General features: G+C 39.1%; 1 protein-coding gene across 4 annotated transcripts in view; it reads right to left on the bottom strand.

Annotated features, from left to right (window-relative positions):
* The window catches only part of GTDC1 (glycosyltransferase like domain containing 1), a 571,706-nt gene that overhangs the window by 533,401 nt on the left and 14,337 nt on the right, over positions 1 to 23,968 (bottom strand). The gene's annotated exons all lie outside the window — the stretch shown is intronic.

Below are 23,968 nucleotides of genomic sequence, written 5' to 3'. Positions count from 1 at the left end.
CTTCTCCAATACCACAGTTCAAAAGCATAAATTCTAAAAAAAAATTCTAAGGAAAAAAAAAAGCATAAATGCTTCAGTGCTCAGAATTCTTTAGAGTCCAACTCTCACATACATTCATGACCAATGGAAAAACCATACCCTTGACTAGACGGACCTTCATTGGCAAAGTAATGTCTCTGCTTTTTAATATGCTGTCTAGGTTGGTCATAACTTTTCTTCCAAGAAGCAAGCATCTCTTAATTTCATGGCTGCAGTCACCACCCGCAGTGATCCTGGAGCCCAAAAAACTAAAGTCTGCCACTGCTTCCCCATCTGTTTGCCATGAAGTGATGGGACCAGATGCCATGATCTTAGTTTTCTAAATGTTGACCTTTAAGCCAGCTTTTCACTCTCCTCTTTCACTTTCATCAAGAGGCTCTTTCGTTCTTCTTCACTTTATGCCATAAGGGTGGTGTCATCTGCATATCTGAGGTTACTGGTATTTCCCCCAACAATCTTGATTCCAGCTTGTATTCATCTAGTCCAGCGTTTCTCATGATGTACTCTGCACATAAGTTAAATAAGCAGGGTGACAATATACAGCCTTGATGTACTCCTTTTCCTATTTGGAACCAATCTATTGTTCCATGTCCAGTTCTAACTGTTGTTTCTTGACCTACATACAGATTTCTCAAGAGGCAGGTCAGGTGGTCTGGTATTCCCATCTCTTGAAGAATTTTCCACAGTTTGTTGTGATCCACACAGTCAAAGGCTTTGGCATAGTCAATAAAGCAGAAATAGATGCTTTTCTCGAACTCTCTTGCTTTTTCGATGATCCAACGGATGTTGGCAATTTGATCTCTAGTTCCTCTGCCTTTTCCAAAACCAGCTTGAACATCTGGAAGTTCTCGGTTCATGTATTGCTGAAGCCTGGCTTGGAGAATTTTGAGCATTACTTTACTAGCATGTGAGATGAGTGTAATTGTGTGGTAGTTTGAGCATTCTTTGGCATTGCCTTTCTTTGGGATTGGAATGAAAACTGACCTTTTCCAGTCCTGTGGCCACTGCTGAGTTTTCCAAATTTGCTGGCATGCTGAGTGCAGCACTTTCACAGCACCATCTTTCAGGATTTGAAATAGCTCAACTGGAATTCCATCACCTCCACTAGCTTTGTTCATAGTGATGCTACCTAAGGCCCACTTGACTTCACATTCCAGGATGTCTGGCTCTAGGTGAGTGATCAAACCATCATGATTATCTGGGTCATGAAGATCTTTTTTGTACAGTTCTTCTGTGTATTCTTGCCACCTCTTCTTAGTATCTTCTGCTTCTGTTAGGTCCATATCATTTCTGTCCCTTATTGAGCCCATCTTTGCATGAAATGTTCCCTTGGTGTCTCTAATTTTCTTGAAGAGATCTCTAGTCTTTCCCATTCTGTTGTTTTCCTCTATTTCTTTGCATTGATCGCTGAGGAAGGCTTTCTTATCTCTCCTTGCTACTCTTTGGAACTCTGCATTCAAATGGGTATATCTTTCCTTCTCTCCTTTACTTTTTGCTTCTCTTCTTTTCACAGGTATTTGTAAGGCCTCCTCAGACAGCCATTTTCCCTTTTTGCATTTCTTTTTCTTGGGATGGTCTTGATCCCTGACTCCTCTACAATGTCATGAACCTCCGTCCATAGTTCATCAGGCACTTATCAGATAGTCCCTTAAATCTATTTCTCACTTTTACTGTATAATTGTAAGGGACTGGATTTAGGTTGTAACTGAATGTTCTGGTGGTTTTCCCTACTTTCTTCAATTTAAGTCTGAATTTGGCAATAAGGAGTTCATGATCTGAGCCACAGTCAACTCTCGGTCTTGTTTTGCTGACTGTGTGGAGCTTCTCCACCTTTGGCTGCAAAGAATATAATCAATCTGATTTCGGTGTTGACCATCTGGTGATGATCTTAACTATGGAAAACTATAAAATTTCAAAGGAAAAAAATGAAAGGAGATACACAAAAATATTAATAGTCTGCCTCTGGATGACAGGATCATAGGTGATTTGCTCCTTAGCTTCTTTTCTATAACATATATATATTACTTTTACAATTAGAAAAATAGAAATTTAAAAGTATTGGCACTTTCACTAAATATAAAACATTTCAAACTAAGGTATCAGGGCATTTAATAAGTACCTTAACTGTTATTTCAAGAAATCCTTGAAACATTCATTGCAGTAAAAAGTTGATTATATCTAAGAAGATACAATGTACCTTTCAAAATGTAGACATTATTTAAGAAGCCCTTCATAGCACCTCCCTGGTGGTCCAATGGTTAAGAATCTACCTTGCAAAGCAGGGGACACTGGCTTGTTCCCTGGTCCAGGAAGATCCCATATGCCTCAGAGCAACTAAGCCCGGGTGCCATGACTATTGAGTCAATGTTCAAGAGCCTCGGAGCCACAATGACTGAAGCCCACGCGCCTTAACGCCTGTCCTCTGTAACAAGAGAAGCCAAAGGGCTGAGACGCCGCTCATCCCAACTAGAGAGTAGCCCCCCTCTTCACAACTAGAGGAAAGCCCACACAGCAGCAAAGAACCAGCACAAAAATAAATAAATAAGCAAAAGCTAAATTTTAGAAAAACTTTGCCAAAAAAAAAAAAGTCCTTCATAGTTTTCTTCTAATTCCTTTCAAAGGCACCCACAGTTTTCTAACATCAATGTGTCTACAGATATCTTAAATTGGTTTTCTAATCAATCATTCTATATCACAATCAACATTCCAAATCATATATTTTCATCAACCTGCCTAATGATAATGGCTGAGACCCCAAGACCTCCCAGTCACTGAGTCGTCCCTTACCAACCACTCTATAAGGAAAGTTATCATCACCATGACTTTGTAGGAGTATGAGCTCAGGCTAAGTAATTGTCTCAACATCACACAGCTAGAAAGTGGCAGATCTGGGGCTTAAACCCTGATCATTCAACAGAAGTACATCACAACACCTTTCAATAAAGCTGACATAATGTAAAATCCTGGTTTGGTTGGGTTTTTTGCTATTTTAATTCTGTCTCCTAAGGAAAAACAAGGACAGAGTTACAGAAAAAAAGATACAATTACCAGAAAATGTAATTAAAGCAGCTACCTATTAATCATAGGAAAAGATTTCAATCTGTATCTTTATCACCTACTTTGTACACTTACCTACTGAACACTGACCCCACATACGTGAATCAGTTAGTTTAAGGTCAGAGATAAGAGAACACAGGCAAACAGGTAAAGAGCTGTGACAGGCTGTTTTTTCCAAAAACAGCCACAGCAATATTTCCTGTCCCACAAGCCTTTTCAGGGGCTTGCCACACCCTCACCCAAAGTGGGGAACAATTTCCCCGTCAGCTTAAGTTGAGCAGGGCTTTCTATCAAGGAACAGAATGACTCACAAGTAATACTGCATGATATCCAAAGGCAACCTCGAAAAGGCAATACAGTTGTCCCTCTGCATCTGCGGCCTCCACATTCTCAGATTCTACCAACCACAGATCAAAAATATTTGAAGAAAGGAAAATTCCAGAAAGTTCTGAAAAGTAAAATTGGAATTTGCTCCAACTGGGCACCTATTAACATGGCTTTTTATATTGTGTTCACAACTATTTACATAGCATTTACATTGCATTAATTACAATTGATAATTAGAAGTAATCTAGAGATGACTTAAAATATACAGGATGCAAACACTACATACACCATCGTATATACAGGACTTGAGCATCTCCTGATTTGGGGATCCTGGGGGGGATACCAAGGACAATGGTGTAGGTTCTTTCCCTGTCACTCCAGCTCTGGCTCGCTGTCTCCTCTCCCCCTCCCAGGTCTCTCTCCCTCTCTGTAATACAGTCCTTGTCCCCCTCTTTCCTCTCTCTCACCCTTCCAATCTAGTCATCATTCTGTGAGGAAACCCAGGTAATGTGGGAAGGCTACAAACAGGTGTCTGAACCCCAGATTCCCAGTTGTTATCTCAGCTGACAGCCAGCATCACCCAGCAGACATGTTCCTGAACAAACCTTCAGATGATTCTGGCCCTCCCTTTGAGCCACACAGCTGACCCAAAGGGTAGCAAAGACCAACTGCGCTACATGAAGCCTTCCAAGTCACAGACTCCAGGGAAAAATAAACATTTTTAAGTTTTACAGTAGTTTGTCAAGTAGTAAGAGGTCACCAAAACAGACATTTGGGGCTGATTTCACAGCAAGTTAAAAAATTTCGATCATTCCATGCAAAACTTGTACAACTTTGGCAATAATCCTCTTTAAATTAGCTAAACCACAGTCATCCCACGGCTCCCTTGACTTCAGATGGGTCTCTGGAAACTTGAACCTTCAAGGCTGCCTGATCCTCCATTGAGAGTCAAACTCTATACCATGTTGAAATAAAGTTTCACTTTAAAGGTTGGCGTCACATCTTTTCAGGGGGAAGTTCTAAGCAGGGATGCCAAGAAACTTCCTTCTAGAAGACAGATGTGGCACCCATGTTTCATCTGATACCACAAAATACACTTGTAGAAAGTTATCATCTATTACCAGCACTCCCTAGAGTATTTCCACAAAGTAATTAGACAATGTACACAGAGAGTATGTACACAAAGTACATACAGAGAATGCAGAGAAAAACTGTGCAGAGTGAAACACACGCCCAGAGTTGTGTGGCAAGGGAAAGAACAACAGAACACTGCACTCCTGATAGAGGACTGTTTATTCACTGCCTTATTATTGTATGGCAACAAGTCACGTCCAACTCTTCGTGACCCCACGGAATGCAGCACGCCAGACTTCCCTGTCCTTCACCATCTCCCAGAGTTTGCTCAAACTCATGTCCATTGAATCAGTGATGCCATCCAGCCATCTCATCCTCTGTTGCCCCCTTCTCTTCCTATCCTCAACATTTCCCAGCATCAGGGTCTTTCCCAATGAGTCGGCTCTTTGCAGCAGGTGACCAAAGTATTGGAGACTCATCTTTAACATCAGTCCTTCCAATGAATATTCTCTGTTGATTTCCTTAATTTATATTTTTTATAGAGCTTCAAATGCAATTTCTAATCAAATGAGCTGAAATAAATCAAAAGCTTCTCCTTTTCGATGGAAATACAACATAATTTTACCAACTACAAAACTTTTCAATGATGAGGTATGCTGGAAGTCAACTAAATACAATTAAGAATAGAAACAATGAGATTACTTAACTTCATAGATTTAGGAAAGAATTTTCGAATGGTAATGGCAGCATCACATTAAAATGTTAATCAGTTAGTTATCTATCAATTAATGAACAAATGATATTTTGATGACAAAATACATCAACAAAAGTGAAAGTTGCTCAGTCATGTCTGACTCTTTGCGACCCCATGGACTATACAATCCATGAATTCTCCAAGCTAGAATATTGAAGTGGGTAGCCTTTCCATTCTCCAGGGGATCTTCCCAACCCAGAGATCAAACCCAGGTCTCCCGCATCGCAGGCAGATTCTTTAACAGCTAAGCCATAAGGGAAGTCCAAAATACATCAGACTGGTAATCAAATATAAATTCCATCAGTATGAGCCCAGAAAAAAAAAGCCTTTGTGTTTTAGGCATAGTTTTTACTAGCACAAGACCTTACTTTTTAAAAATCTTTTTGAGTGTATCTGTGTGTGCGTGTGTGTGCACACACACTCACACATGTGCACACACATGTGCATGCTCAGTTGTATCCGACTCCTTATACCCCCATGGACTACAACTCACCAGGTTCCTCCATCCATGGAATTTTCCAGGCAAGAATACTAGAGTGCATTTCCATTTCCTACTCCAGGTGATCTTCCCCAACTCTTGGTGTCCCCTGCACTGGCAGGCAGATTCTTCACCACTGCAGCACCCAGAAAGCCCTTTGACAGTATAATGAAACCCAAACGTTTCCTTTCAGTTAAACCTAGGTCTCTCACAGCTCTAACCACCTAATAAAATCTTATTCAGGGTCACAGACTATAGGAAATACAATCATCATCATTGCAAAATTCTTCTATTCTCCTTCATTAACTTTTGAACATATGATTCATATTCATCAGGTTGTTAGGGAACCATTGACTAGAACCACCCATCTTCGCTAGGCATGATGATAATCACTTGAATAAGTTGTCTCACAAGAAGAGGTCCAGGTAAGGAACACAGTGCCGTTGCTGCAAACTAACCTAGAGAATTCAGGAAGGGGCCAAAAGGAGGGAGAAGACTCCAGTCCACGTATCCTACCAACCTCACAGAAACATCTGTGCTAAAATCCATCCTGGCTGAGATATGTGCATACCACCAAGATAGACCTTGAGTAAGACCAAATATGGGCCAGACAAGAGACAACCTAGAAACTAACCCATCAGCATAAAACCTAAGACTGCGAGCCACATGGCAGCATCGTTCCTCTGGGTTCCCTTGACCAACTTCTCCTCACCCCAGGCCTCCATTCCCAATGAAGTCTTTTGCTTTGTCAATATGTGTGGCTCTGTGGACAACTCATTTCCGAGTGTTAGACAAGAGCCACTCTTGGAAACTGGAAAGCCCTTTTCAAGCAACAACATGAGTTACTAAAATGTGTGTCTTACACAATGGATATAGAATTCACGGCCAAAACAATTTATATCCAGTCCTCTGATGGAAATAATATTCTTCAAATATATAAACTTCAGATGGAAAACAAAGAAATGAATCCAAAAGTTTATCTGCAATCCCTCCTTCTTTTGAGGGAAAAACAACTGTACAAAAAAGTTTACAATCTATAAACCTACAAAACTATGAAGAACAATGAAAACCAACATGAAGGTTTAAAAACACTTTTTAAAATCAAATTTTAACATGAAATTATCCTTTATAGTCCATACTTACTGTGTAAAAGATTATGAAATCTAATAAATTTTAAGGGTTGGTTTAATTTAATGGGAACTAAGTTGAAGCACTAGACCATTCAGGTATGGCCTAAATCAAATCCCTTATGATTATACAGTGGAAGTGACAAACAGATTCAAGATATTAGATATGATAGAGTGCCTGAGGTACTATGGATGGAGGTTCATGACACTGTACAGGAGGCAATGAACAAGACCATCCCTTAAAAAAAGAAATGCAAAAAGGCAAAAAGGTTGTCTGAGGAGGCCTGACAAAGAGCTGAGAGAAGAAGAAAAGCTAAAGGCAAACAAGAAAAGGAAATATATACCCATTTGAATGCAGAGTTTCAAAGAAAAGAATAGCAAGGAGAGATAAGAAAGGCTTCCTCAGTGATCGGTGCAAAGAAATAGAAGAAAACAATAGAATGGGAAAGATTAGACATCTCTTCAAGAAAGTTAGAGATACCAAGGGAATATTTCATGCAAAGATGGGCTCAATAAAGGACAGAAACGGTATGGACCTAACAGAATCAGAAGATATTAAGAAGAGGTGGCAAGAATATACAGAAGAACTATACAAAAAAAAGATCTTCATGACCCAAATAATCACAGTGGTATGATCACTCACCTAGAGCCAGACATCCTGGAATGTGAAGTCAAGTGGGCCTTAGGAAGCATCACTATGAACAAAGCTAGTGGAGGTGATGGAATTCCAGTTGAGCGATTTCAAATCCTAAAAGATGATGCTGTGAAAGTGCTGCACTCAGCATGCCAGCAAATTTGGAAAACTCAGCAGTGGCCACAGGACTGGAAAAGGTCAGTTTTCATTCCATTCCCTAAGAAAGGCAATACCAAAGAATGTCCCAACCACCACACAATTGCACTCATCTCACATGCTAGTAAAGTAATGCTCAAAATTCTCCAAGCCAGGCTTCAACAGTATGTGAACTGTGAACTTCCAGATGTTCAAGCTGGATTTAGAAAAGGCTGAAGAACCAGAGATCAAATTGCCAATATTCACTGGATCATCAAAAAAGCAACAGAGTTTGAGAAAAACGTCTATTTCTGCTTTATTGACTATGCCAAAGCCTTTGACTGTGTGGATCACAACAAAATGTGGGAAATTCTTAAAGAGATGGGATTACCAGATCACCTGACCTGCCGCCTGAGAAATCTGTATGCAGGTCAAGAAGCAACAGTTAGAAGTGGACATGGAACAACAGACTGTTTCCAAATCAGGAAAGGAATATGTCAAGGCTGTATACTGTCACCCTGCTTATTTAACTTATATGCAGAGTACATCATGAGAAATGTCAGGCTGGATGAATACAAGCTGGAATGAAGACTGCTGGGAGAAATATGAATAACCTCAGATAAGCAGATGACACCACCCTTATGGCAGAAAGCAAAGAAGAACGAAAGAGCCTCTTGATGAAAGGGAGAAAGGACAGTGAAAAGTTGGCTTAAAACTCCACATTCAGAAAACTAAGATCATGTCATCTGGTCCCATCGCTTCATGGCATCTGGTCCCATCGCTTCATGGCAAATAGATGGGGAAACAATGGAAACAGTGACAGACTTTATTTTTCTGGGCTCCAAAATCACTGCAGATGGTGACTGCAGCCATGAAATTGAAAGATGCTTGCTCCTTGGAAGAAAAGCTATGATCAACCTAAACAGCATATTAAAAAGCAGAGACATTACTTTGCAACAAAGGCCCACCAAGTCAAAGCTATGGTTTGTAGTCATGTATGGATGTGACAGTGGACTATAAAGAAAGCTGAGCACAGAAGAATTGATGCTTTTGAACTGTGGTGTTAGAGAAGACTCTTCGGAGTCCCTTGGACTACAAGGAGATCCAATCAGTCCATCCTAAAGGAAATCGGTCCTGAATAATCATTGGAAGGACTGCTGCTGAAGCTGAAATTCCAATACTTTGGCCACCTGATGTGAAGAACTGACTCATTTGAAAAGACCCTAAAGCTGGAAAAGATTGAAGAGGGAGAAGAAGGGGACGACAGAGGAAGAGACGGTTGGATAGCATCACTGACTCGATGGACGAGAGTTGGAGTAAACTGTGCGAGCTGGTTTACTGGACAGGGAAGCCTGGCCTGTTGCAGTCCATGGGGTCACAAAGAGTCAGATATGACTGACCGACTGAACTGAACTGAGTTACAGTTAAATCCAATCAATTCAAAAGGATAAACCTTGTCATTTTATATCCTTTCTAAAGATAATTTACACAAATTATCAAATAATTCCATTTCAGAAACACTCAAACATAACAAATGACCATACACATGAACAAAATGCAGCACAAAGCTATGTCCACAAAACTGCCAAGATATTTTACAAAAATTAATCTTAGTTGATCATTTTTGCTTGAGTATATATATAATATATATATATATATATATATATATATATAATATAGTTACTGAATACTAAACAGGAAAAGAAATCAACAGGCAAATCATACATAAAATGAGTGATCAAAGAGTTAACTATAGTACTCAAGCACTGACATTATAAATGAATAAAAAAGACTACATTACAGTTTTTTGTCACACATCTATTCCAGAACCTAAGAGATAAACCATAGGGACACCTGTAGTATACAGATTCAAGTGGGAAGCACATGCTTCCAATTGTCTAATATATATAGTATCTACTTTGGATGGAAAAGCTCTAAGAGAAAACTGCATTATACCGTGTGTGCATGTACACATATGCTTAATGCTCTCACAAGTTGTACTAAAAGACATTACAAAATTCAGCAAGAACAAATCTGGATGAGTATCAAGACCTGCATTAATGATGCATCCTTGGTAACGCTCTACACAAAGAACTGATTTTAACATAAAAACATACTTCAGTCCTTCTTGTGTTCACACAGCTTGCTTTTCAAACTTGACTAAGTGAAGACCTTAATGTTGTCTGAAGAAAGAAACACTATTTTCATTGATACTTTGAATATGATATCATCTCTCTAGGCCTTGAATCCCTGACCTCTGAGTAAAACAACTAAACCAATTATTTCATATTTTAAAATATATAATCTTTATCTATTTACATACTTGATTTCCAGTCTGTAAGAACAGTACAAATATTTATTTTCCTATTTGCAATAATAAACATTACTTGTAGTTGACTAACCATCTGTCTTCGAGTCTCTTGGCTTTTCAACCCTCATGAGGGCTTTAAGTTGACCATTAAGAAATCCTTAACTATTACCAAATCCAATTCTTTCATAAGGGACTATTTAATGCTCCTATTTTGTATCACAGACCTCTGAGGTCTGATGAAGACTAAGGGCCCTTTCCACAGAAATACCGACTTGAGTATATATAGACAAGATTCTACATACCAATGAAGGGGAGGGTTATTTTAGACTTTTTTAAAATCTGGTGAACTCTGACTTACATCACTCACCTTCTTCAAAACCACAGCCTAAACTTGTATACTAATCTCCACCCCAGTTCCCCTCCAATTCCTACCTACCAATAGGATCAGTTTCCTGTACTTTTTGTTCATAACCCTTTAATTCTCTCACAAATTAGATGACTGTATGTATCATGGTGCACTATTTTGACTGATTTTCTCATTTTCTTCTCCACTGGAATGTGAGCTCCTTAAGGCCAGAAACTGTGTCAGATCCTATTCTAAAACTCCAGCAACTGGTACCACACTGTGAAAAAAAAATTCATTAAGTATCTGTCTTTCAAATAAAGCCATGAGTTGATAATTGTTGAAGATGGGCAATGAGTACAAGCAGAGTAGGGCAGGAAGGATGTTTCATTCTACTATTCTGTCTCCTTTTGTATATATTTGAAGATTTTCAAATATTAAGGGGGAAAAAGTCTAGAAAAAAAGCTTTACAGCTATATATGAAAAACTTTCACATATTTGAATGTATCTAAAAACAAATGAAAGTGAAAGAGGAGAGTGAAAAAGTTGGCTTAAAGCTCAACATTCAGAAAACTAAGATCATGGCATCTGGTCCCATCACTTCATGGGAAATAGATGTGGGGAAACAGTGAAAACAGTGTCAAGACTATTTTTTTAGGCTCCAAAATCACTGCAGATGGTGATTGCAGCCATGAAATTAAAAGACACTTACTCCTTGGAAGGAAAGTTATGACCAACCTAGATAGCATATCAAAAAGCAGAGACATTACTTCGCCAACAAAGGTCTGTCTGGTCAAGGCTATGGTTTTTCCAGTGGCCATGTATGGATGTGAGAGTTGGACTGTGAAGAAAGCTGAGTGCTGAAAAATTGATGCTTTTGAACTATGGTATTGGAGAAGACTCTTGAGAGTCCCTTGGACTGCAAGGAGATCCAACTAATCCATCCTAAAGGAGATCAGTCCCGGGTGTTCATTGGAAGGACTGATGCTGAAGCTGAAACTCCAGTACTTTGGCCACCTCATGCAAAGAGTTGACTCATTGGAAAAGACCCTAATGCTGGGAGGGATTGGGGGCAGGAGGAGAAGGGGACGACAGAGGATGAGATGGTTGGATGGCACCACTGACTCGATGGGCATGAGTTTGAGTAAACTCTGGGAGTTGGTGATGGACAGGGAGGCCTGGCGTGCTGCGATTCATGGAGTCACAAAGAGTCGGACACGACTGAGCGACTGAACTGAACTGAACTGAATTGAAAAACAGACTATATTTGTTCATTATGCCTCAGAGAACTAGGATCAATGATTAGAAAACAAAATTCTAGCTTCACATAAGAACGAACTCTCTAATAATTAAAGGTATCTGAAAATGAAGCTGGCACTGGGCTACGTACAGACATACCTCAGAGATACTGTGGATTCAGTTCCAGACTATTACAATACAGCAAATATGGCAATAAAGTGAGTCAAACAAATTTCTTGGTTTCCTAGAGTACATAAAAGTTACATTAATGCTATACTGTAGTCTACTGTATACAATAGTGTTATGCCTAAAAAAAAAATGTCACACATCTTAATTTAAAAGTGCTTGGCAACTCTGCTCAGTGTTACGTGGCAGCCTAGATGGGAGGGGGTTCTGGGCGAGAATGGATACATGTTTATATATGGCTGATTCCATTTGCCTTCATCTGAAACTATCACAACACTGTTAATCAGCTATAATCCCATACAAAATAAAATGTTCAAAAACAAAAAGAACCAAAAAAAAAAAAAAATGCTTTGCTTAAAAATACTAACCATCATCTGACACTACAGGGTTGCCACAAATCTTCAACTTGTCGAAAAGCACAGTGTCTGCAAAGCACAAGCAAGAGAAGTTCAATAAAAGAAAGTATACCTGTATATTCAAGCAGGAGATGGCCATTCAAAACAGATTACTATTAAAAAATGAGTTCTAAGGGTTAAGGTTAGGGTTCAAATCTGTGAATATCTGAAAACATAATTTACATCTTGAAAAAGATACACGGAAGTCAATATAAAGATGACTACTGATTTCATAAAACAGCTACAAAGAATGAAGTCCTTCTCAAAACCAATGTCCTCTCAAGCCTCATCTGAGGGGCATGCATGCACTCTCTGGGCTCCAGCTTCCCCAGCCTTCTGACAGGTCCTCAATGTGCCCGGTGGTTCCACTGCACTTGCTGCTCCTCCTGGAACGCTCTTCAGAGAGCAGCTAAGAAACACTTCCTCGGGGAAGTCCTTCCTACCTGAACAGATTATGCTCTCTGACCACCACAACTCTTTTCCTCAAAGCAGAGACGCCGTGTTTCTACACCACTGTATCCCTAGGGCCTGTCACAGAGTCTGACACATTGTAAGTGCTCAATAAATATTTGTTGAATGGATGAATGAATACAACATTCCCTATGAACCTAGCATTTTCATAAATTATGATCTAAACTGAATACAAGTCAACTTAACAAGATATAATCAAGCTATTTCTTTATCACAAGTGATTAAACTACCTCCCTAGAGGCCAACGACAGTAAGAAAACAGCTAGCTACCAAGAGAATCTTTTATACTTGTTTTATTATGAAAATATAACACATTTTCAATAACTCTTAGCTTCACAATACACACAAAAAATGTATTTCTCAGAATTCAAGATTCTGACAAACCAAATGATTCTCAAGTCAAACGGTGGGTTGTTGAGCTGAAAGAATTTATTGTATGAATGTGAAGTCTAATTAGGACATTTAGTTAAGGAAGAAGCAGTGAGAGATTTAGGACAGATGGACAACCATCAGGACATATAAAATATTTCCAAATATGTGTTTATAAGAAATATATGAAAATGCCCAGCATAGGGATACTTTCTGTTGCTAAGAAACACTGAACGTTGATGACTAAATTGTCCTTCTTACAAAGGTCAACAACAATCATCTCATTTATCAGTGCAATTCCTTTTAATTATTCATTTTTAAAAACCTTTACAAAATATACTAAACAAAAAGACGTAAATGGTATTTAACACTCAGAAATCACTGATGTACATAATGTATACAGAGACAGTGGCATTTTACTGACTTCCATCAAAAGTGGTTTTTCAAGACAAAGTTACGAGATCCTACTTTAGTATTAAGAATGTGCGAGCAAAATTTACTAGATTATAAAAAGTACAAAAAAGAAATTCTATCCACACCAAATCTATCACTATGGCTAATACACAAAATATTTGAAATTCCAAATAAATTCTAACAAAGCAAAACACTAAGTTTTAGGACTATTATATCCTTAATTGGGAGAAATTACCCACTGTCATCTTATTCAGAACTCGGTGTTACCTGATGAATTTGAATTAGAGCCAGCATTGCACTATGTTGAAATCCCTTAGACTCAACCCTGCTTCTAATAACTTTTAGCTTCAATTCTGGACCCAACATGAACTTTCACCCAGGTCATCCACTCCATTATTAGTACCAGTCCTGGGCTCAGTCCCTCCTCCACTTCAGAAACAAATGACAATCTAAGGAAAAGATGAAGGGAAACCTTCCTATCAAGTAATGAACTCCAAAGAATGATTGGTTTTCAATGAAATAAATAAAATTTACCTTGGAGATCCCGGAACGTGAATATGGGACATGTAAAAGATTTAGCCTAATGCCTGACATTTATTACTCAAAAACTGGAACTATTATTACCACTAGACTTTAATCTTATAAATTGATTTTCTCTGATATTAACAGCATAAAATAACACATGATTTTCTAGTATCCCAAATCCATATATTAGATGACACAACACCCTAAAACTCCTTTAATTTTTTTATTATGAAAATTTGCAAACACACAGAGCAGTAAAGAAAGAGTTGAATGTACCATATCACCTTGTCAACAATTATCAGCACTCTGACAATTTTATTTCATCTATAGAAAATCTATTCTTGAACCATTCAAAAGCACACTGAACTGAGATACCCTTTTAAAAGTGTACTGAATATGTTGACCATTCACAAACAGCAGGTTTCATGCAAAAACTTTATTTTTGTCTCTTACTGGTCTATTAAACACATTCAGCAGTAAAACCACCTCTGCCCTAGAGAAAAAACTCATAATTCTCATGACTTTCTGGTCACTAAGACGTTACAGAAAATCATATGATCGCTTGAAATGGTAAGTCTCAGTTCAGTAATTTAAAATAACTAGTCTCAGGCAGACAACTGGGGAAATTTGAATACGGACTACGTATTATATAACATTATTGTATCAATAGTAAATTCTTGGGTGTGACAATGCATTGTGTAGGAGACTATTTTAATTTTTAAAATAGAAAAGCTGAAGTATTTAGGAATAAAGTGTCATTTTCAAATGGTTCAGGCCCACTCCACTGGCCAAAAAAAGTATGCTGTATATATACTTGTAGCCAAATGTTACTGACTGGTAAAAGGTATGAGGTGCTTACTGGATAATTATTTCAAGAGTTCTATAAGCTTAAAATTTTTCAAAATTTAAAGACTATATGCAAATAATAGTCAAAACTCCAAAGTACAGTAAACACTGAAACTTATGTTCCCTTTTCAGCTAGGGCCTGAAGAGAGCGAAGGAACAAGATCCTTCTTTTCACAAATTTCTCTCCTGCCGTCTTTCAGGTTTTCTGAGCCCACCCAGAGCAAAGACAGGGAGGCGAGGAGAGGTCAGGCCTAACAGTACAGTTCTTACTTGACTGCTACTGTACCAACACAACCCAATGTTATATGAAGATGGCAAGTGTTTAATGCTGATTTTCCTTCTCTTGGGAAGATTCTATGCATTCTTCTGTGAGTATAATCCTCCAAGTACAAGACTCCTGCCAGGGATGGTGCTCTCCCTTGGCTAAAGTAACCGCTCCCTCTCAGTGTCCCCTCAGTTTCTGACCTCTGGCCATGCACCCAACTCCTTACTGCAAGGATCTTCCTTCCCTGGCAGCAAACTTTCTTGGGAAGGATTCCTTTTCAAATAACACCAGGGTGACAGTCATATTCTGTGATATATACACACACTACTGACCTGCTGGGAGAAAAGTGTGTGTTAGTTGCTAAGTCATATCTGACTCTGCGACCCCATGGACTGTAGCCTGCCAGGCTCCTCTGTCCATGGAATTCTCCAGCCAAAGATACTGGAGTAGGTTGCCATTCCCTTCTCCAGGGGATATTCCTGACCCAGGGATCAAACTTAGGTCTCCTGCATTGCTGGCAGACTTTTTACCATCTAATCCACCAAGAAGAAAGCAGTGCAATTATTTCTCAAACCCAGCCCAATTGCCAAAGAATCCTTATGTTTTCTCAGGCAAGAGTCAAGAATCAGTCCTTTGTGACCTCAGACCATGTACTACAGTTGAACTCCTCTCACTAAGCTTCATGAAAGATTCTGATCTTGTAAGAGGTAAGGCTAAAACACACAGCATTTCAATGACACTCTGAATTTGCCTAATGAAATCTCTCCCTCTCTTGATATCCTCTATGTAATAAAGGGATTCAAAGATCACAAAATTAGCTTGCCACAATTCTGTATATGCTTTAGCACTTCCTTGGGATATAGAAGTATCTGTTGAATACTGATACATCAACTGAAAGTTCCACTCCTTCAGGAGGCATGTCTTTTTTTATCTTTTTAGTGCCAGCACTAGCACCCAACACATCATGGGTCCTCAAGAAAATGTTTTTTGAGGGGATGATCTCAGCAAATGACAGCGGGTATAAATAAGCGGAAGAGTACATAAAATTAAGCAATGACGGATGACTTTCACTATCTGAAGAACTATCTGAAAATAGGCTGCTCAGTAAGTGAACATTAGGCTAAGCAAAGCACATTTGGTCCTCCCTAATTTATACACCTAGATATAGGCCTATGAAAACCTAAAAGGGCAATCAGACACCCAAGTGTCCCTCCTCTGTTCATGATACCCATCTCCACACTTACTCACAGCATACAGAAAATATCCATGTGTTTACCATTTGTGTACAGGTCACTGAGGGTTTAGCTGGTTCACCCTTGCTGATGGAAATAGTAACTATCACGCTGACCAACAAAGGTAAAGTTAAAGGACTCGCATAAAAGTTGAGAGAGAAAGATACGGATTACATCAGAGGACAAGTAACTGCCCACAGCAAACCCCTCCAAATCTCGCAGCCTCCCTTAATTCCACCCCCTCCCCGACTTTACGGGGTGAACACCATTTAGAAAAAATAATACCTCCTTTCTTTCTTTCTGTTCCCTACTTTAAAACTATAGCCATGCAAAAAGATCTCTGAGAGGCAGCATGATACCTGCAGGGGGTTCCCCAGTGGCTCAGCAGTAAAGGATCCACCTGCAAGCAGGAGATACAGGAGACCTGGGTTCGATCCCTGGGTGAGGAAGATGCCCTGGAGAAGGAAATGGCAACCCACTGTAGTATTCCTGCCTGGAGAATCCCATGGACAGGAGCCTGGCTGGCTGCAGGTAGTACACTCTTAGATATATTCACTCAACAAGCCACACTAGGGAGCTAATACGTTAAGGTGTCCTAAAGACACCTTAAAGATTACTTATGTCTTAAAGATTACTTATGTACATGTTCAGTAAATAAAGATCATCAGCTATGTGTCAGTTTCTGGGCTAGTCAGGCATTATGGGAGAATCAAAGATGAGTAAAGCATTCAATGAGCTTACAATTTAATAAGAAGGATTTGACAAATACTTAAAAGATGATAATATCCTAAGAAAAGCACCACCATAAAGAAATGAGAGACTTTGAAGAATGATTCGGATTTTAACAGGGAGAGGTGAAGAAGGGCTTTCAGCAAAGGAAAGAGTATTACCGAAGAAAAAGAGATAAATGTAGGAATACTGACCAAGACCCTAGAGTATTTGTTAGGTATTAAAAAAGTAGAAAATAAAGATAGAAAAAGCAGACTAAAGCCTAACTGGAGAGGGCCCTAAGTGCCAAGGTTAGATATTAAAACTCCCTTTTGTGAGTAATAAGAACAAAAAGAAATAAATTTAAAATAAAACATTTTCAAGGACATGGTAGTGAAAAGGATTTAGAGGGCCTAAACAATTTTAAACGAGAACAAAGCTGGACAACTTATATCTCACACACTTCAAGACACAGTATGAAACAGTGTGGTGCTGACATGATAGACATATAGATTAATATAAAGAAGAGTCAAGGAAAAGATTCAGAAATATATGATAAGTTGATTTTTAACAAAAGCTTCAAGATAAGACAAGGGAGAAAAGAAAGTTTTTTCCACAACTGGTCCTTGGAAAACTAAATATGAAAAAGAATGGACCTTGATCCTTACCTCAAACTCTACACAAAAATTAACTCAAAATGGGCCAGAGACTGAATGCAAAAGCTGAAACTATTACACAAAACTTTTAGAAGAAAACATAAATTAAAATTCTTATAACCTAGAGTTAATCAAAGATTTCTTAGAAAGAACCACACAAGGAAGGGAAGGAGAAGACACTGATAAAATAGATGTATTCAAAAATTAAAACTTCTGTTCTTCAAAAGACACCATTAATGAAAGAAAAAGGGCAATCTACAGACCAACGATTTCAAGAAAACATTCAATCTAATTTTTTTAATGGACAAAAGATTTAAACAAATATTTCACAAAGATTAAACAAATGGTCAATAAGTACATGAAAATATCAAAGTCACTGGTAAACAAACAAATGCAAATTAAAACCACAATGAGGTACCAGCATGGACCCCACTAGAATGTCAAAATTTAAAAGAATGATAGCATCAACTGCTGGCCAGAATGTGGAACAAAGAGAACTTTCACACATTTGAGGGGATATGGTACAATTACTTTGACAACAGTTTGGCAGTTTCTTACAAAGTTAATCACACACTTATCATACATCACTAAATTTCTATTCCTGGGTATCTAACGCAGAAAAGTTAAAGCATAAGACACAAAGACCTGAACATGAGCATTATGGTAGCTTATTCCTATGTAAAACAGAAATACCCCAAATGTCCACAGTCAGGTAAATGGAAAAACAAATTGTGGCACAATTATACAATGAACACTCTCCCACCGTGAAAAGGAACCAACTACTAAGACATACAATAACACAAGCAGCTTCAAAAACATCATGCTGAAAAAGTACATAATATGCGATTGTATTTACATGAAAATCTGGAGCAGGAAAAACTAGTGACAAAAATCAGATTAATAGTTGCCTTGAATTGAGCATGAGGGAGAAAGGGATAAGTGACTGCAAAGGGAGACACAGGAACCTTCCGAGGTGATGGAAACAGTCTATACCTTGACTGTAATAGCAGTTACACAGGTGTCTGTGTCTGTCACAATTCACTGAACAGTACATTTAAAATAAGTACCTTCTATTTTATATAAATTACACACCAATACATTTGACTTAAAAATTTTAAAGGAAAAGTAATATTCAAACATTTGGAAATAGCATCCTTGCCCAAAGATACCAATAAGGGCATATCAAGTTTTATTACAAGTTTAAACCCCACACAATAAATTTTTATTATCTTTTATTCATTCAATAAATTATGTATTCAAGCATGAACTACATGCCAAGAATGATTCTAGGTGGGATGGTACAGTAGTGAAGAAACCAAATCCCCTGTTTCCATCAAGCTTTCATCCTAAAAGGAAAAGACTGACCATAAAAAAGTAAAATATACAATTAGTTTGGGAAAGTGCTAACTAGAAAAATAAAGCAATTGGAAAAAGAGGGATGTATTAAATAAAATGGTCAACGAAGCTCTCACTAGGAATGTAACATTCCAGTAAAGACCCAAGCAAAGTTAGGGAATAAGCTAAGTGGTTATCTAGGGGGATGAGCATTCCAGGATAGGGAAGAGCAAGTACAAAGGCCCTGAGGCCAGCTATTCCATGAACAACAGTCAGGTGTGAGTGGAAGGTGGTAAACACAGTCAAAAGCTGAGATTGCAGACAGAGGAAGATCATGTAGAGCCTTATAAGCTACTAGGAAGACTTCAGTTTTTACAGTGAGTAAGAAAGGAAACAAAGTTGTGACGTGAACAAAGACAAGATGTGACTTAGGTTTTAACTGTGATTCTTTGGCTACTGACTGCACTGAGACCAAAGTCACACACTGAGTTGGGGATTATAAGAGAAGCCAGGAGACCAGTTAGTTCAGTAGCTCAGTCGTGTCCAACTCTTTGCGACCTCATGGACTGCATCATGCCAGGCTTCCCTGTCCATCACCATCTCCTGGAGCTTGCTCAAACTCATGTCAATCAAGTCAGTGATGCCATCCAACCATCTCATCCTCCGTCGTCCCCTTCTCCTCCTGCTTTCAATCTTTCCCAGCATCAGAGTCTTTTCCAATGAGTCAGTTCTTTGCATCAGATGGCCAAAGTATTGGAGCTTCAGCTTCAGCATTAGTCCTTACAATGAATATTCAGGACCAATTTCCTTTCGGATGGACTGATTGGATCTCCTTGCAGTCCAAGGGACTCTCAAGAGTCTTCTTGAATACCATAGATCAAAAGCATCAATTCTTCCTCACTCAGCTTTCTTTGTAGTCCAACTCTCACGTGAGACCAGTTAGGAGACTATTAAAATAATCCAAGTAAGAGATGATATAATAAGCTGACCAGGTGGTAGTGGAGGTGGGGAGAGGTGGTCAGATTCAGATTCTAGATGTATTTTGATGAAGAGTCAACATAAACTATAGACAGATAAGCTGTAGATATAAGAGAGAAGAGTCAGAGATGACGTCAAGGTTTGTGATCTGAGTAACAGGGATGGGACTGTCATTAACTTAGATGAGAAAGACTGAAGATGAAACAAGTTTGGGTAAAAAGATCAATTCAGTTTTGAGCATTTAAGATTTAAATATCTTTAAATATGCATATGGAGATATCACAAAACAGTTATGTGTCTGGAGATCAGAGAAAAAAAATCTCTTACGATTTTTTTTTTTTTGCAAAGTTAATCACTGGGTATCATGGGGGGGTGGTGTGTGTGTGTGTGTGTGTGTGTGTGTGTGTGTGTGTGTGTGTAAAACTTTAGGAAAGAATCCATACTTGAATTTAATACATTAGGGCCTTAGTACTAATGGATCATGTGTTTTCTGATTTACATAGATCCATGCAAGTCTGCTAGGCACTTCACACCTTTATTTTTACTTTCACATCTGAAGTACAGCAATATGGATAGATAAGGTGTGTATTTAAGATAACAACGTGAACAGACACATTCCTGGAGCTATAGCTATTTAAAAGTGACACTAGCATCAAGATACTCATTCTTATTCTGGGAAGGCTTTAAAAAACAATCACTTGTTATGAAACTAACTGCACTGCCAAATGCTTAAGATCATACGTAAAAATCATCATCTTCTCTACATTTTACTGTTTTAAATCAAGGAAAGTAATAGACTTTGTGATTAGATTTAGAAGTTTGGTTTTGATGCTTATAACCACCTAGGTTCTAAAGTGAATGACATTTCTACACTGTATCTTATAACAGTAGATACTCTGTATAATGTTAATGAAATACAAAATGGAATGTAAAAGAACCAAACCTCAACCAAGCCTCAATTGTTAACATGGGCAAACTAGTGATTGAAACCATTTCTTAAAATAGTAACATTTTCAGTGTGGATGAGCATTCTTCTCTCCCAGTCATCTACTCATTTCCAACCCCATGCCTTTGACTATTTCCTCATGCTAGTATGTCCCTCTTCCCAGCTGTTACCATCCTCTTCCTTCAAGGCCCAGCCCAAACTCAGCCTCCTCCAAAGCCTGCCCTGAACCCCAGTGGTTTTCAGTTCCACATTCCCAAAGCATTGCCACTTATAGGTCCAGAGTACCCATGTCGCTCTGCCATGGATTAAGTTTACCTCTACACTAAAATAGAAAGCCCCTGAGGACAGAAAATCTACCTAAAATGCTTAACTGAGTACCCTACATATGAAATTGTAGGTACCTTACTTAAAGGTTTGTTCAACTAAATTAAATCCTATCAAAGTAAGAAAACGATCACAATACACTGAACTCAGTGGGATATATGCTCTAATTTCATCACTTCAAATATGCACTTTTGGGTCTCACTTCCCCGTGTCTCTGTAACATTCCAGATAAAACGACTGCTTCTCAGTCATTTTCAAATATTGCAAAGTATAATCTAGTCCAATTTATACCTTCAACTTCATATTGTATTCAGAGTATCCATATACTAACCTCAGCCAACCTAGGCAAGAAGAAGAACATAACCAGTTTCTTTCAAAATCCTTACCGGTTCTTTCACTTTTCTCCACTTCCTTTTTCATTTCCTGGTTCTGCCAGATCAGGATAGGAGAGGGACAAGTGTCCCACGTGCCTACTTTAACAGGGCCTTACTTGATAGCCATGAACTAAGATCATCTGCTATCCTTATGTAATTCTGACAGCTATCTCCTCTCATTCTCAAAGCCCAGTTTGGACAGCACATTTCAGGTCTTCACGGCAGGGGGGCCTTAAATTACATCAAGCCTCCCACCCTGAATAGTTCCCTGGTATGGGGGATGCACTTTAAGGCTGGCCTCTTACTATCCTACCCAAAATCCCCTTATAGGGCAAGCAGTCCGCCTTCCCAGGAACCATCAAGATTACCTCAAGCCTGGTTACTTCCCATGGCACCCACTTGGTCCACAAAAAAACTTAAGTCTGCTCACCACACCAGATGCAAACATCAGCTCTTCCCACTACTGCCCTCTCACTCAACATGCCAACTAACTCAACTTGTTCTCCTCTCCTCCAGAAATGAGTCAGTTAAGGAAGGGCCCCAAACTCTAGGAAACATATGCCATGATCTCTCAAGAAGTCTACAGAAGGTGCTACTGCAGTATCAAAAAATAAGATTCTGAAGCTGATTAAATACCTAGACAAGAAATTAAATACCAATCTACCTTTCTGGAAGATATACCCAAATCCTGGGCTGGAAATAAAAGGTCCTTTGGAAAAGAAACAGGGAAATGTCAATCAACTCTCCACTAAACTAACAATTCTTTCCTTGAATGACACTCTGGGGGGGGATTATGCTGGGCCTCTGTGCTTGGGCACGGGCTTTTTCTAGTTGTGCGAGCAGGGGCAGGGGACACTAGCTAGTTGCAGGCTTTGCAGGGTGCAGGCTTTTCACTGTAGTGACTTGTTACACAACACGGGCGCTGAAGTGTGGGAGCTTCAGTAGCTGTGGCCCATGAGTTTAGCTGCTCTGTGTCATGCGGGATGTTCCCAGACCAGGGATCGAACCAGTGTCCTCTACATTGCAAGGCAGATTCTTAACCACTAGACTACAAAGGAAGCCCTTGAATGACATCTTTAAAACCCCTTTTCTAATTTTACTTATGTTATGAGGAGTGGATGCCACAATCTTATTCTTTTACTAAGCCCCACATTACTCTTTAAAATATAAGGATGCTTCAGTTCAGTTCAGTCGCTCAGTCATATCCGACTATTTTCGACCCCATGGACTGCAGCACGCCAGGCTTCCTTGTCCATCACCAACTCCCGGAGTTTACTCAAATTCATGTCCATCGAGTAGGTGATGCCATCCAACCATCTCATCCTCTTTCGGCCCCTTTTCCTCCCGCCTTCAATCTTTCTCAGCATCAGGGTCTTTTCCAATGAGTTGGTTCTTCGCATCAGGTGGCCAAAGTATTGGAATTTCAGCTTCAGCATCAGTCCTTCCAATGAATATTCAGGACTCATTTCCTTTAGAATGGACTGGTTGGATCTCCTTGCAGTCCGAGGGACTCTCAAGAGTCTTCTCCAACACCACAGTTCAAAAGCATCAGTTCTTCAGAGCTCAGTTTTCTTTAGAGTCCGACCCTCACATCCATACATGACCACTGGAAAAACCATAGCTTTGACTCAATGGACCTTTGTTGGCAAAGTAATGTCTCTGCTTTTTAACATGTTGTCTAGGTTGGTCATAACTTTTCTTCCAAGGAATAAGCGTCTTTTAATTTCATGGCTGCAATCAACATCTGCAGTGATTTTGGAGACCAAAAAAATAGTCTCTCACTGTTTCCCCATTTATTTGCCATGAAGTGACGGGACCAGATGCTATGATCTTAGTTTTCTGAATGTCGAGTTTTAAGCCAACTTTTTCACTCTCCTCTTTCACTTTCATCAAGAGGTTCTTTAGCTCTTCTTTGGCTTTCTGCCATAAGGGTGGTGTCATCTGCATATCTGAGGTTACTGATATTTCTCCCGGCAATCTTGAGTCCAGCTTGTGCATCATCCAGCCCAGCATTTCTCATGATGTACTCTGCATATAAGTTAAATAAGCAGGATGACAATATACAGCCTTGACATACTCCTTTCCCGATTTGGAACCAGTCTGTTGTTCCATGTCTGGTTTTAACTGTGGCTTATTGGCCCAAGAACCATCTAAAAATTAACACAGATTCTTGTCTGCAATTGTCCTCAAAGCCCAGTAAACAGCACTTCCTTTCTGCAATGAACTATTTTTTTTTAATACTCACTTCTATGAGGTGTCCTCTCTATTTCAATAAGTATAGGTGAAATAAGAGTAACTGTAACCTATCGAACTATATGGCTTCCCAGCTGGCTCAGCAGTAAAGAATCTGCCTGCCAATGCATGAGATATAAGGGTTGTGGGTTCGATCCCTGGTTCAGGAAGATCACCTGGAGGAGGAAATGGTA

Source organism: Odocoileus virginianus, chromosome 13, assembly GCF_023699985.2.
Source record: "Odocoileus virginianus isolate 20LAN1187 ecotype Illinois chromosome 13, Ovbor_1.2, whole genome shotgun sequence".
NCBI classification, from domain to species: Eukaryota; Metazoa; Chordata; class Mammalia; order Artiodactyla; family Cervidae; genus Odocoileus; species Odocoileus virginianus.
The sequence above is the reverse complement of the archived record's forward strand: the minus strand, read 5'-3'. Positions and strand labels throughout refer to the sequence as shown.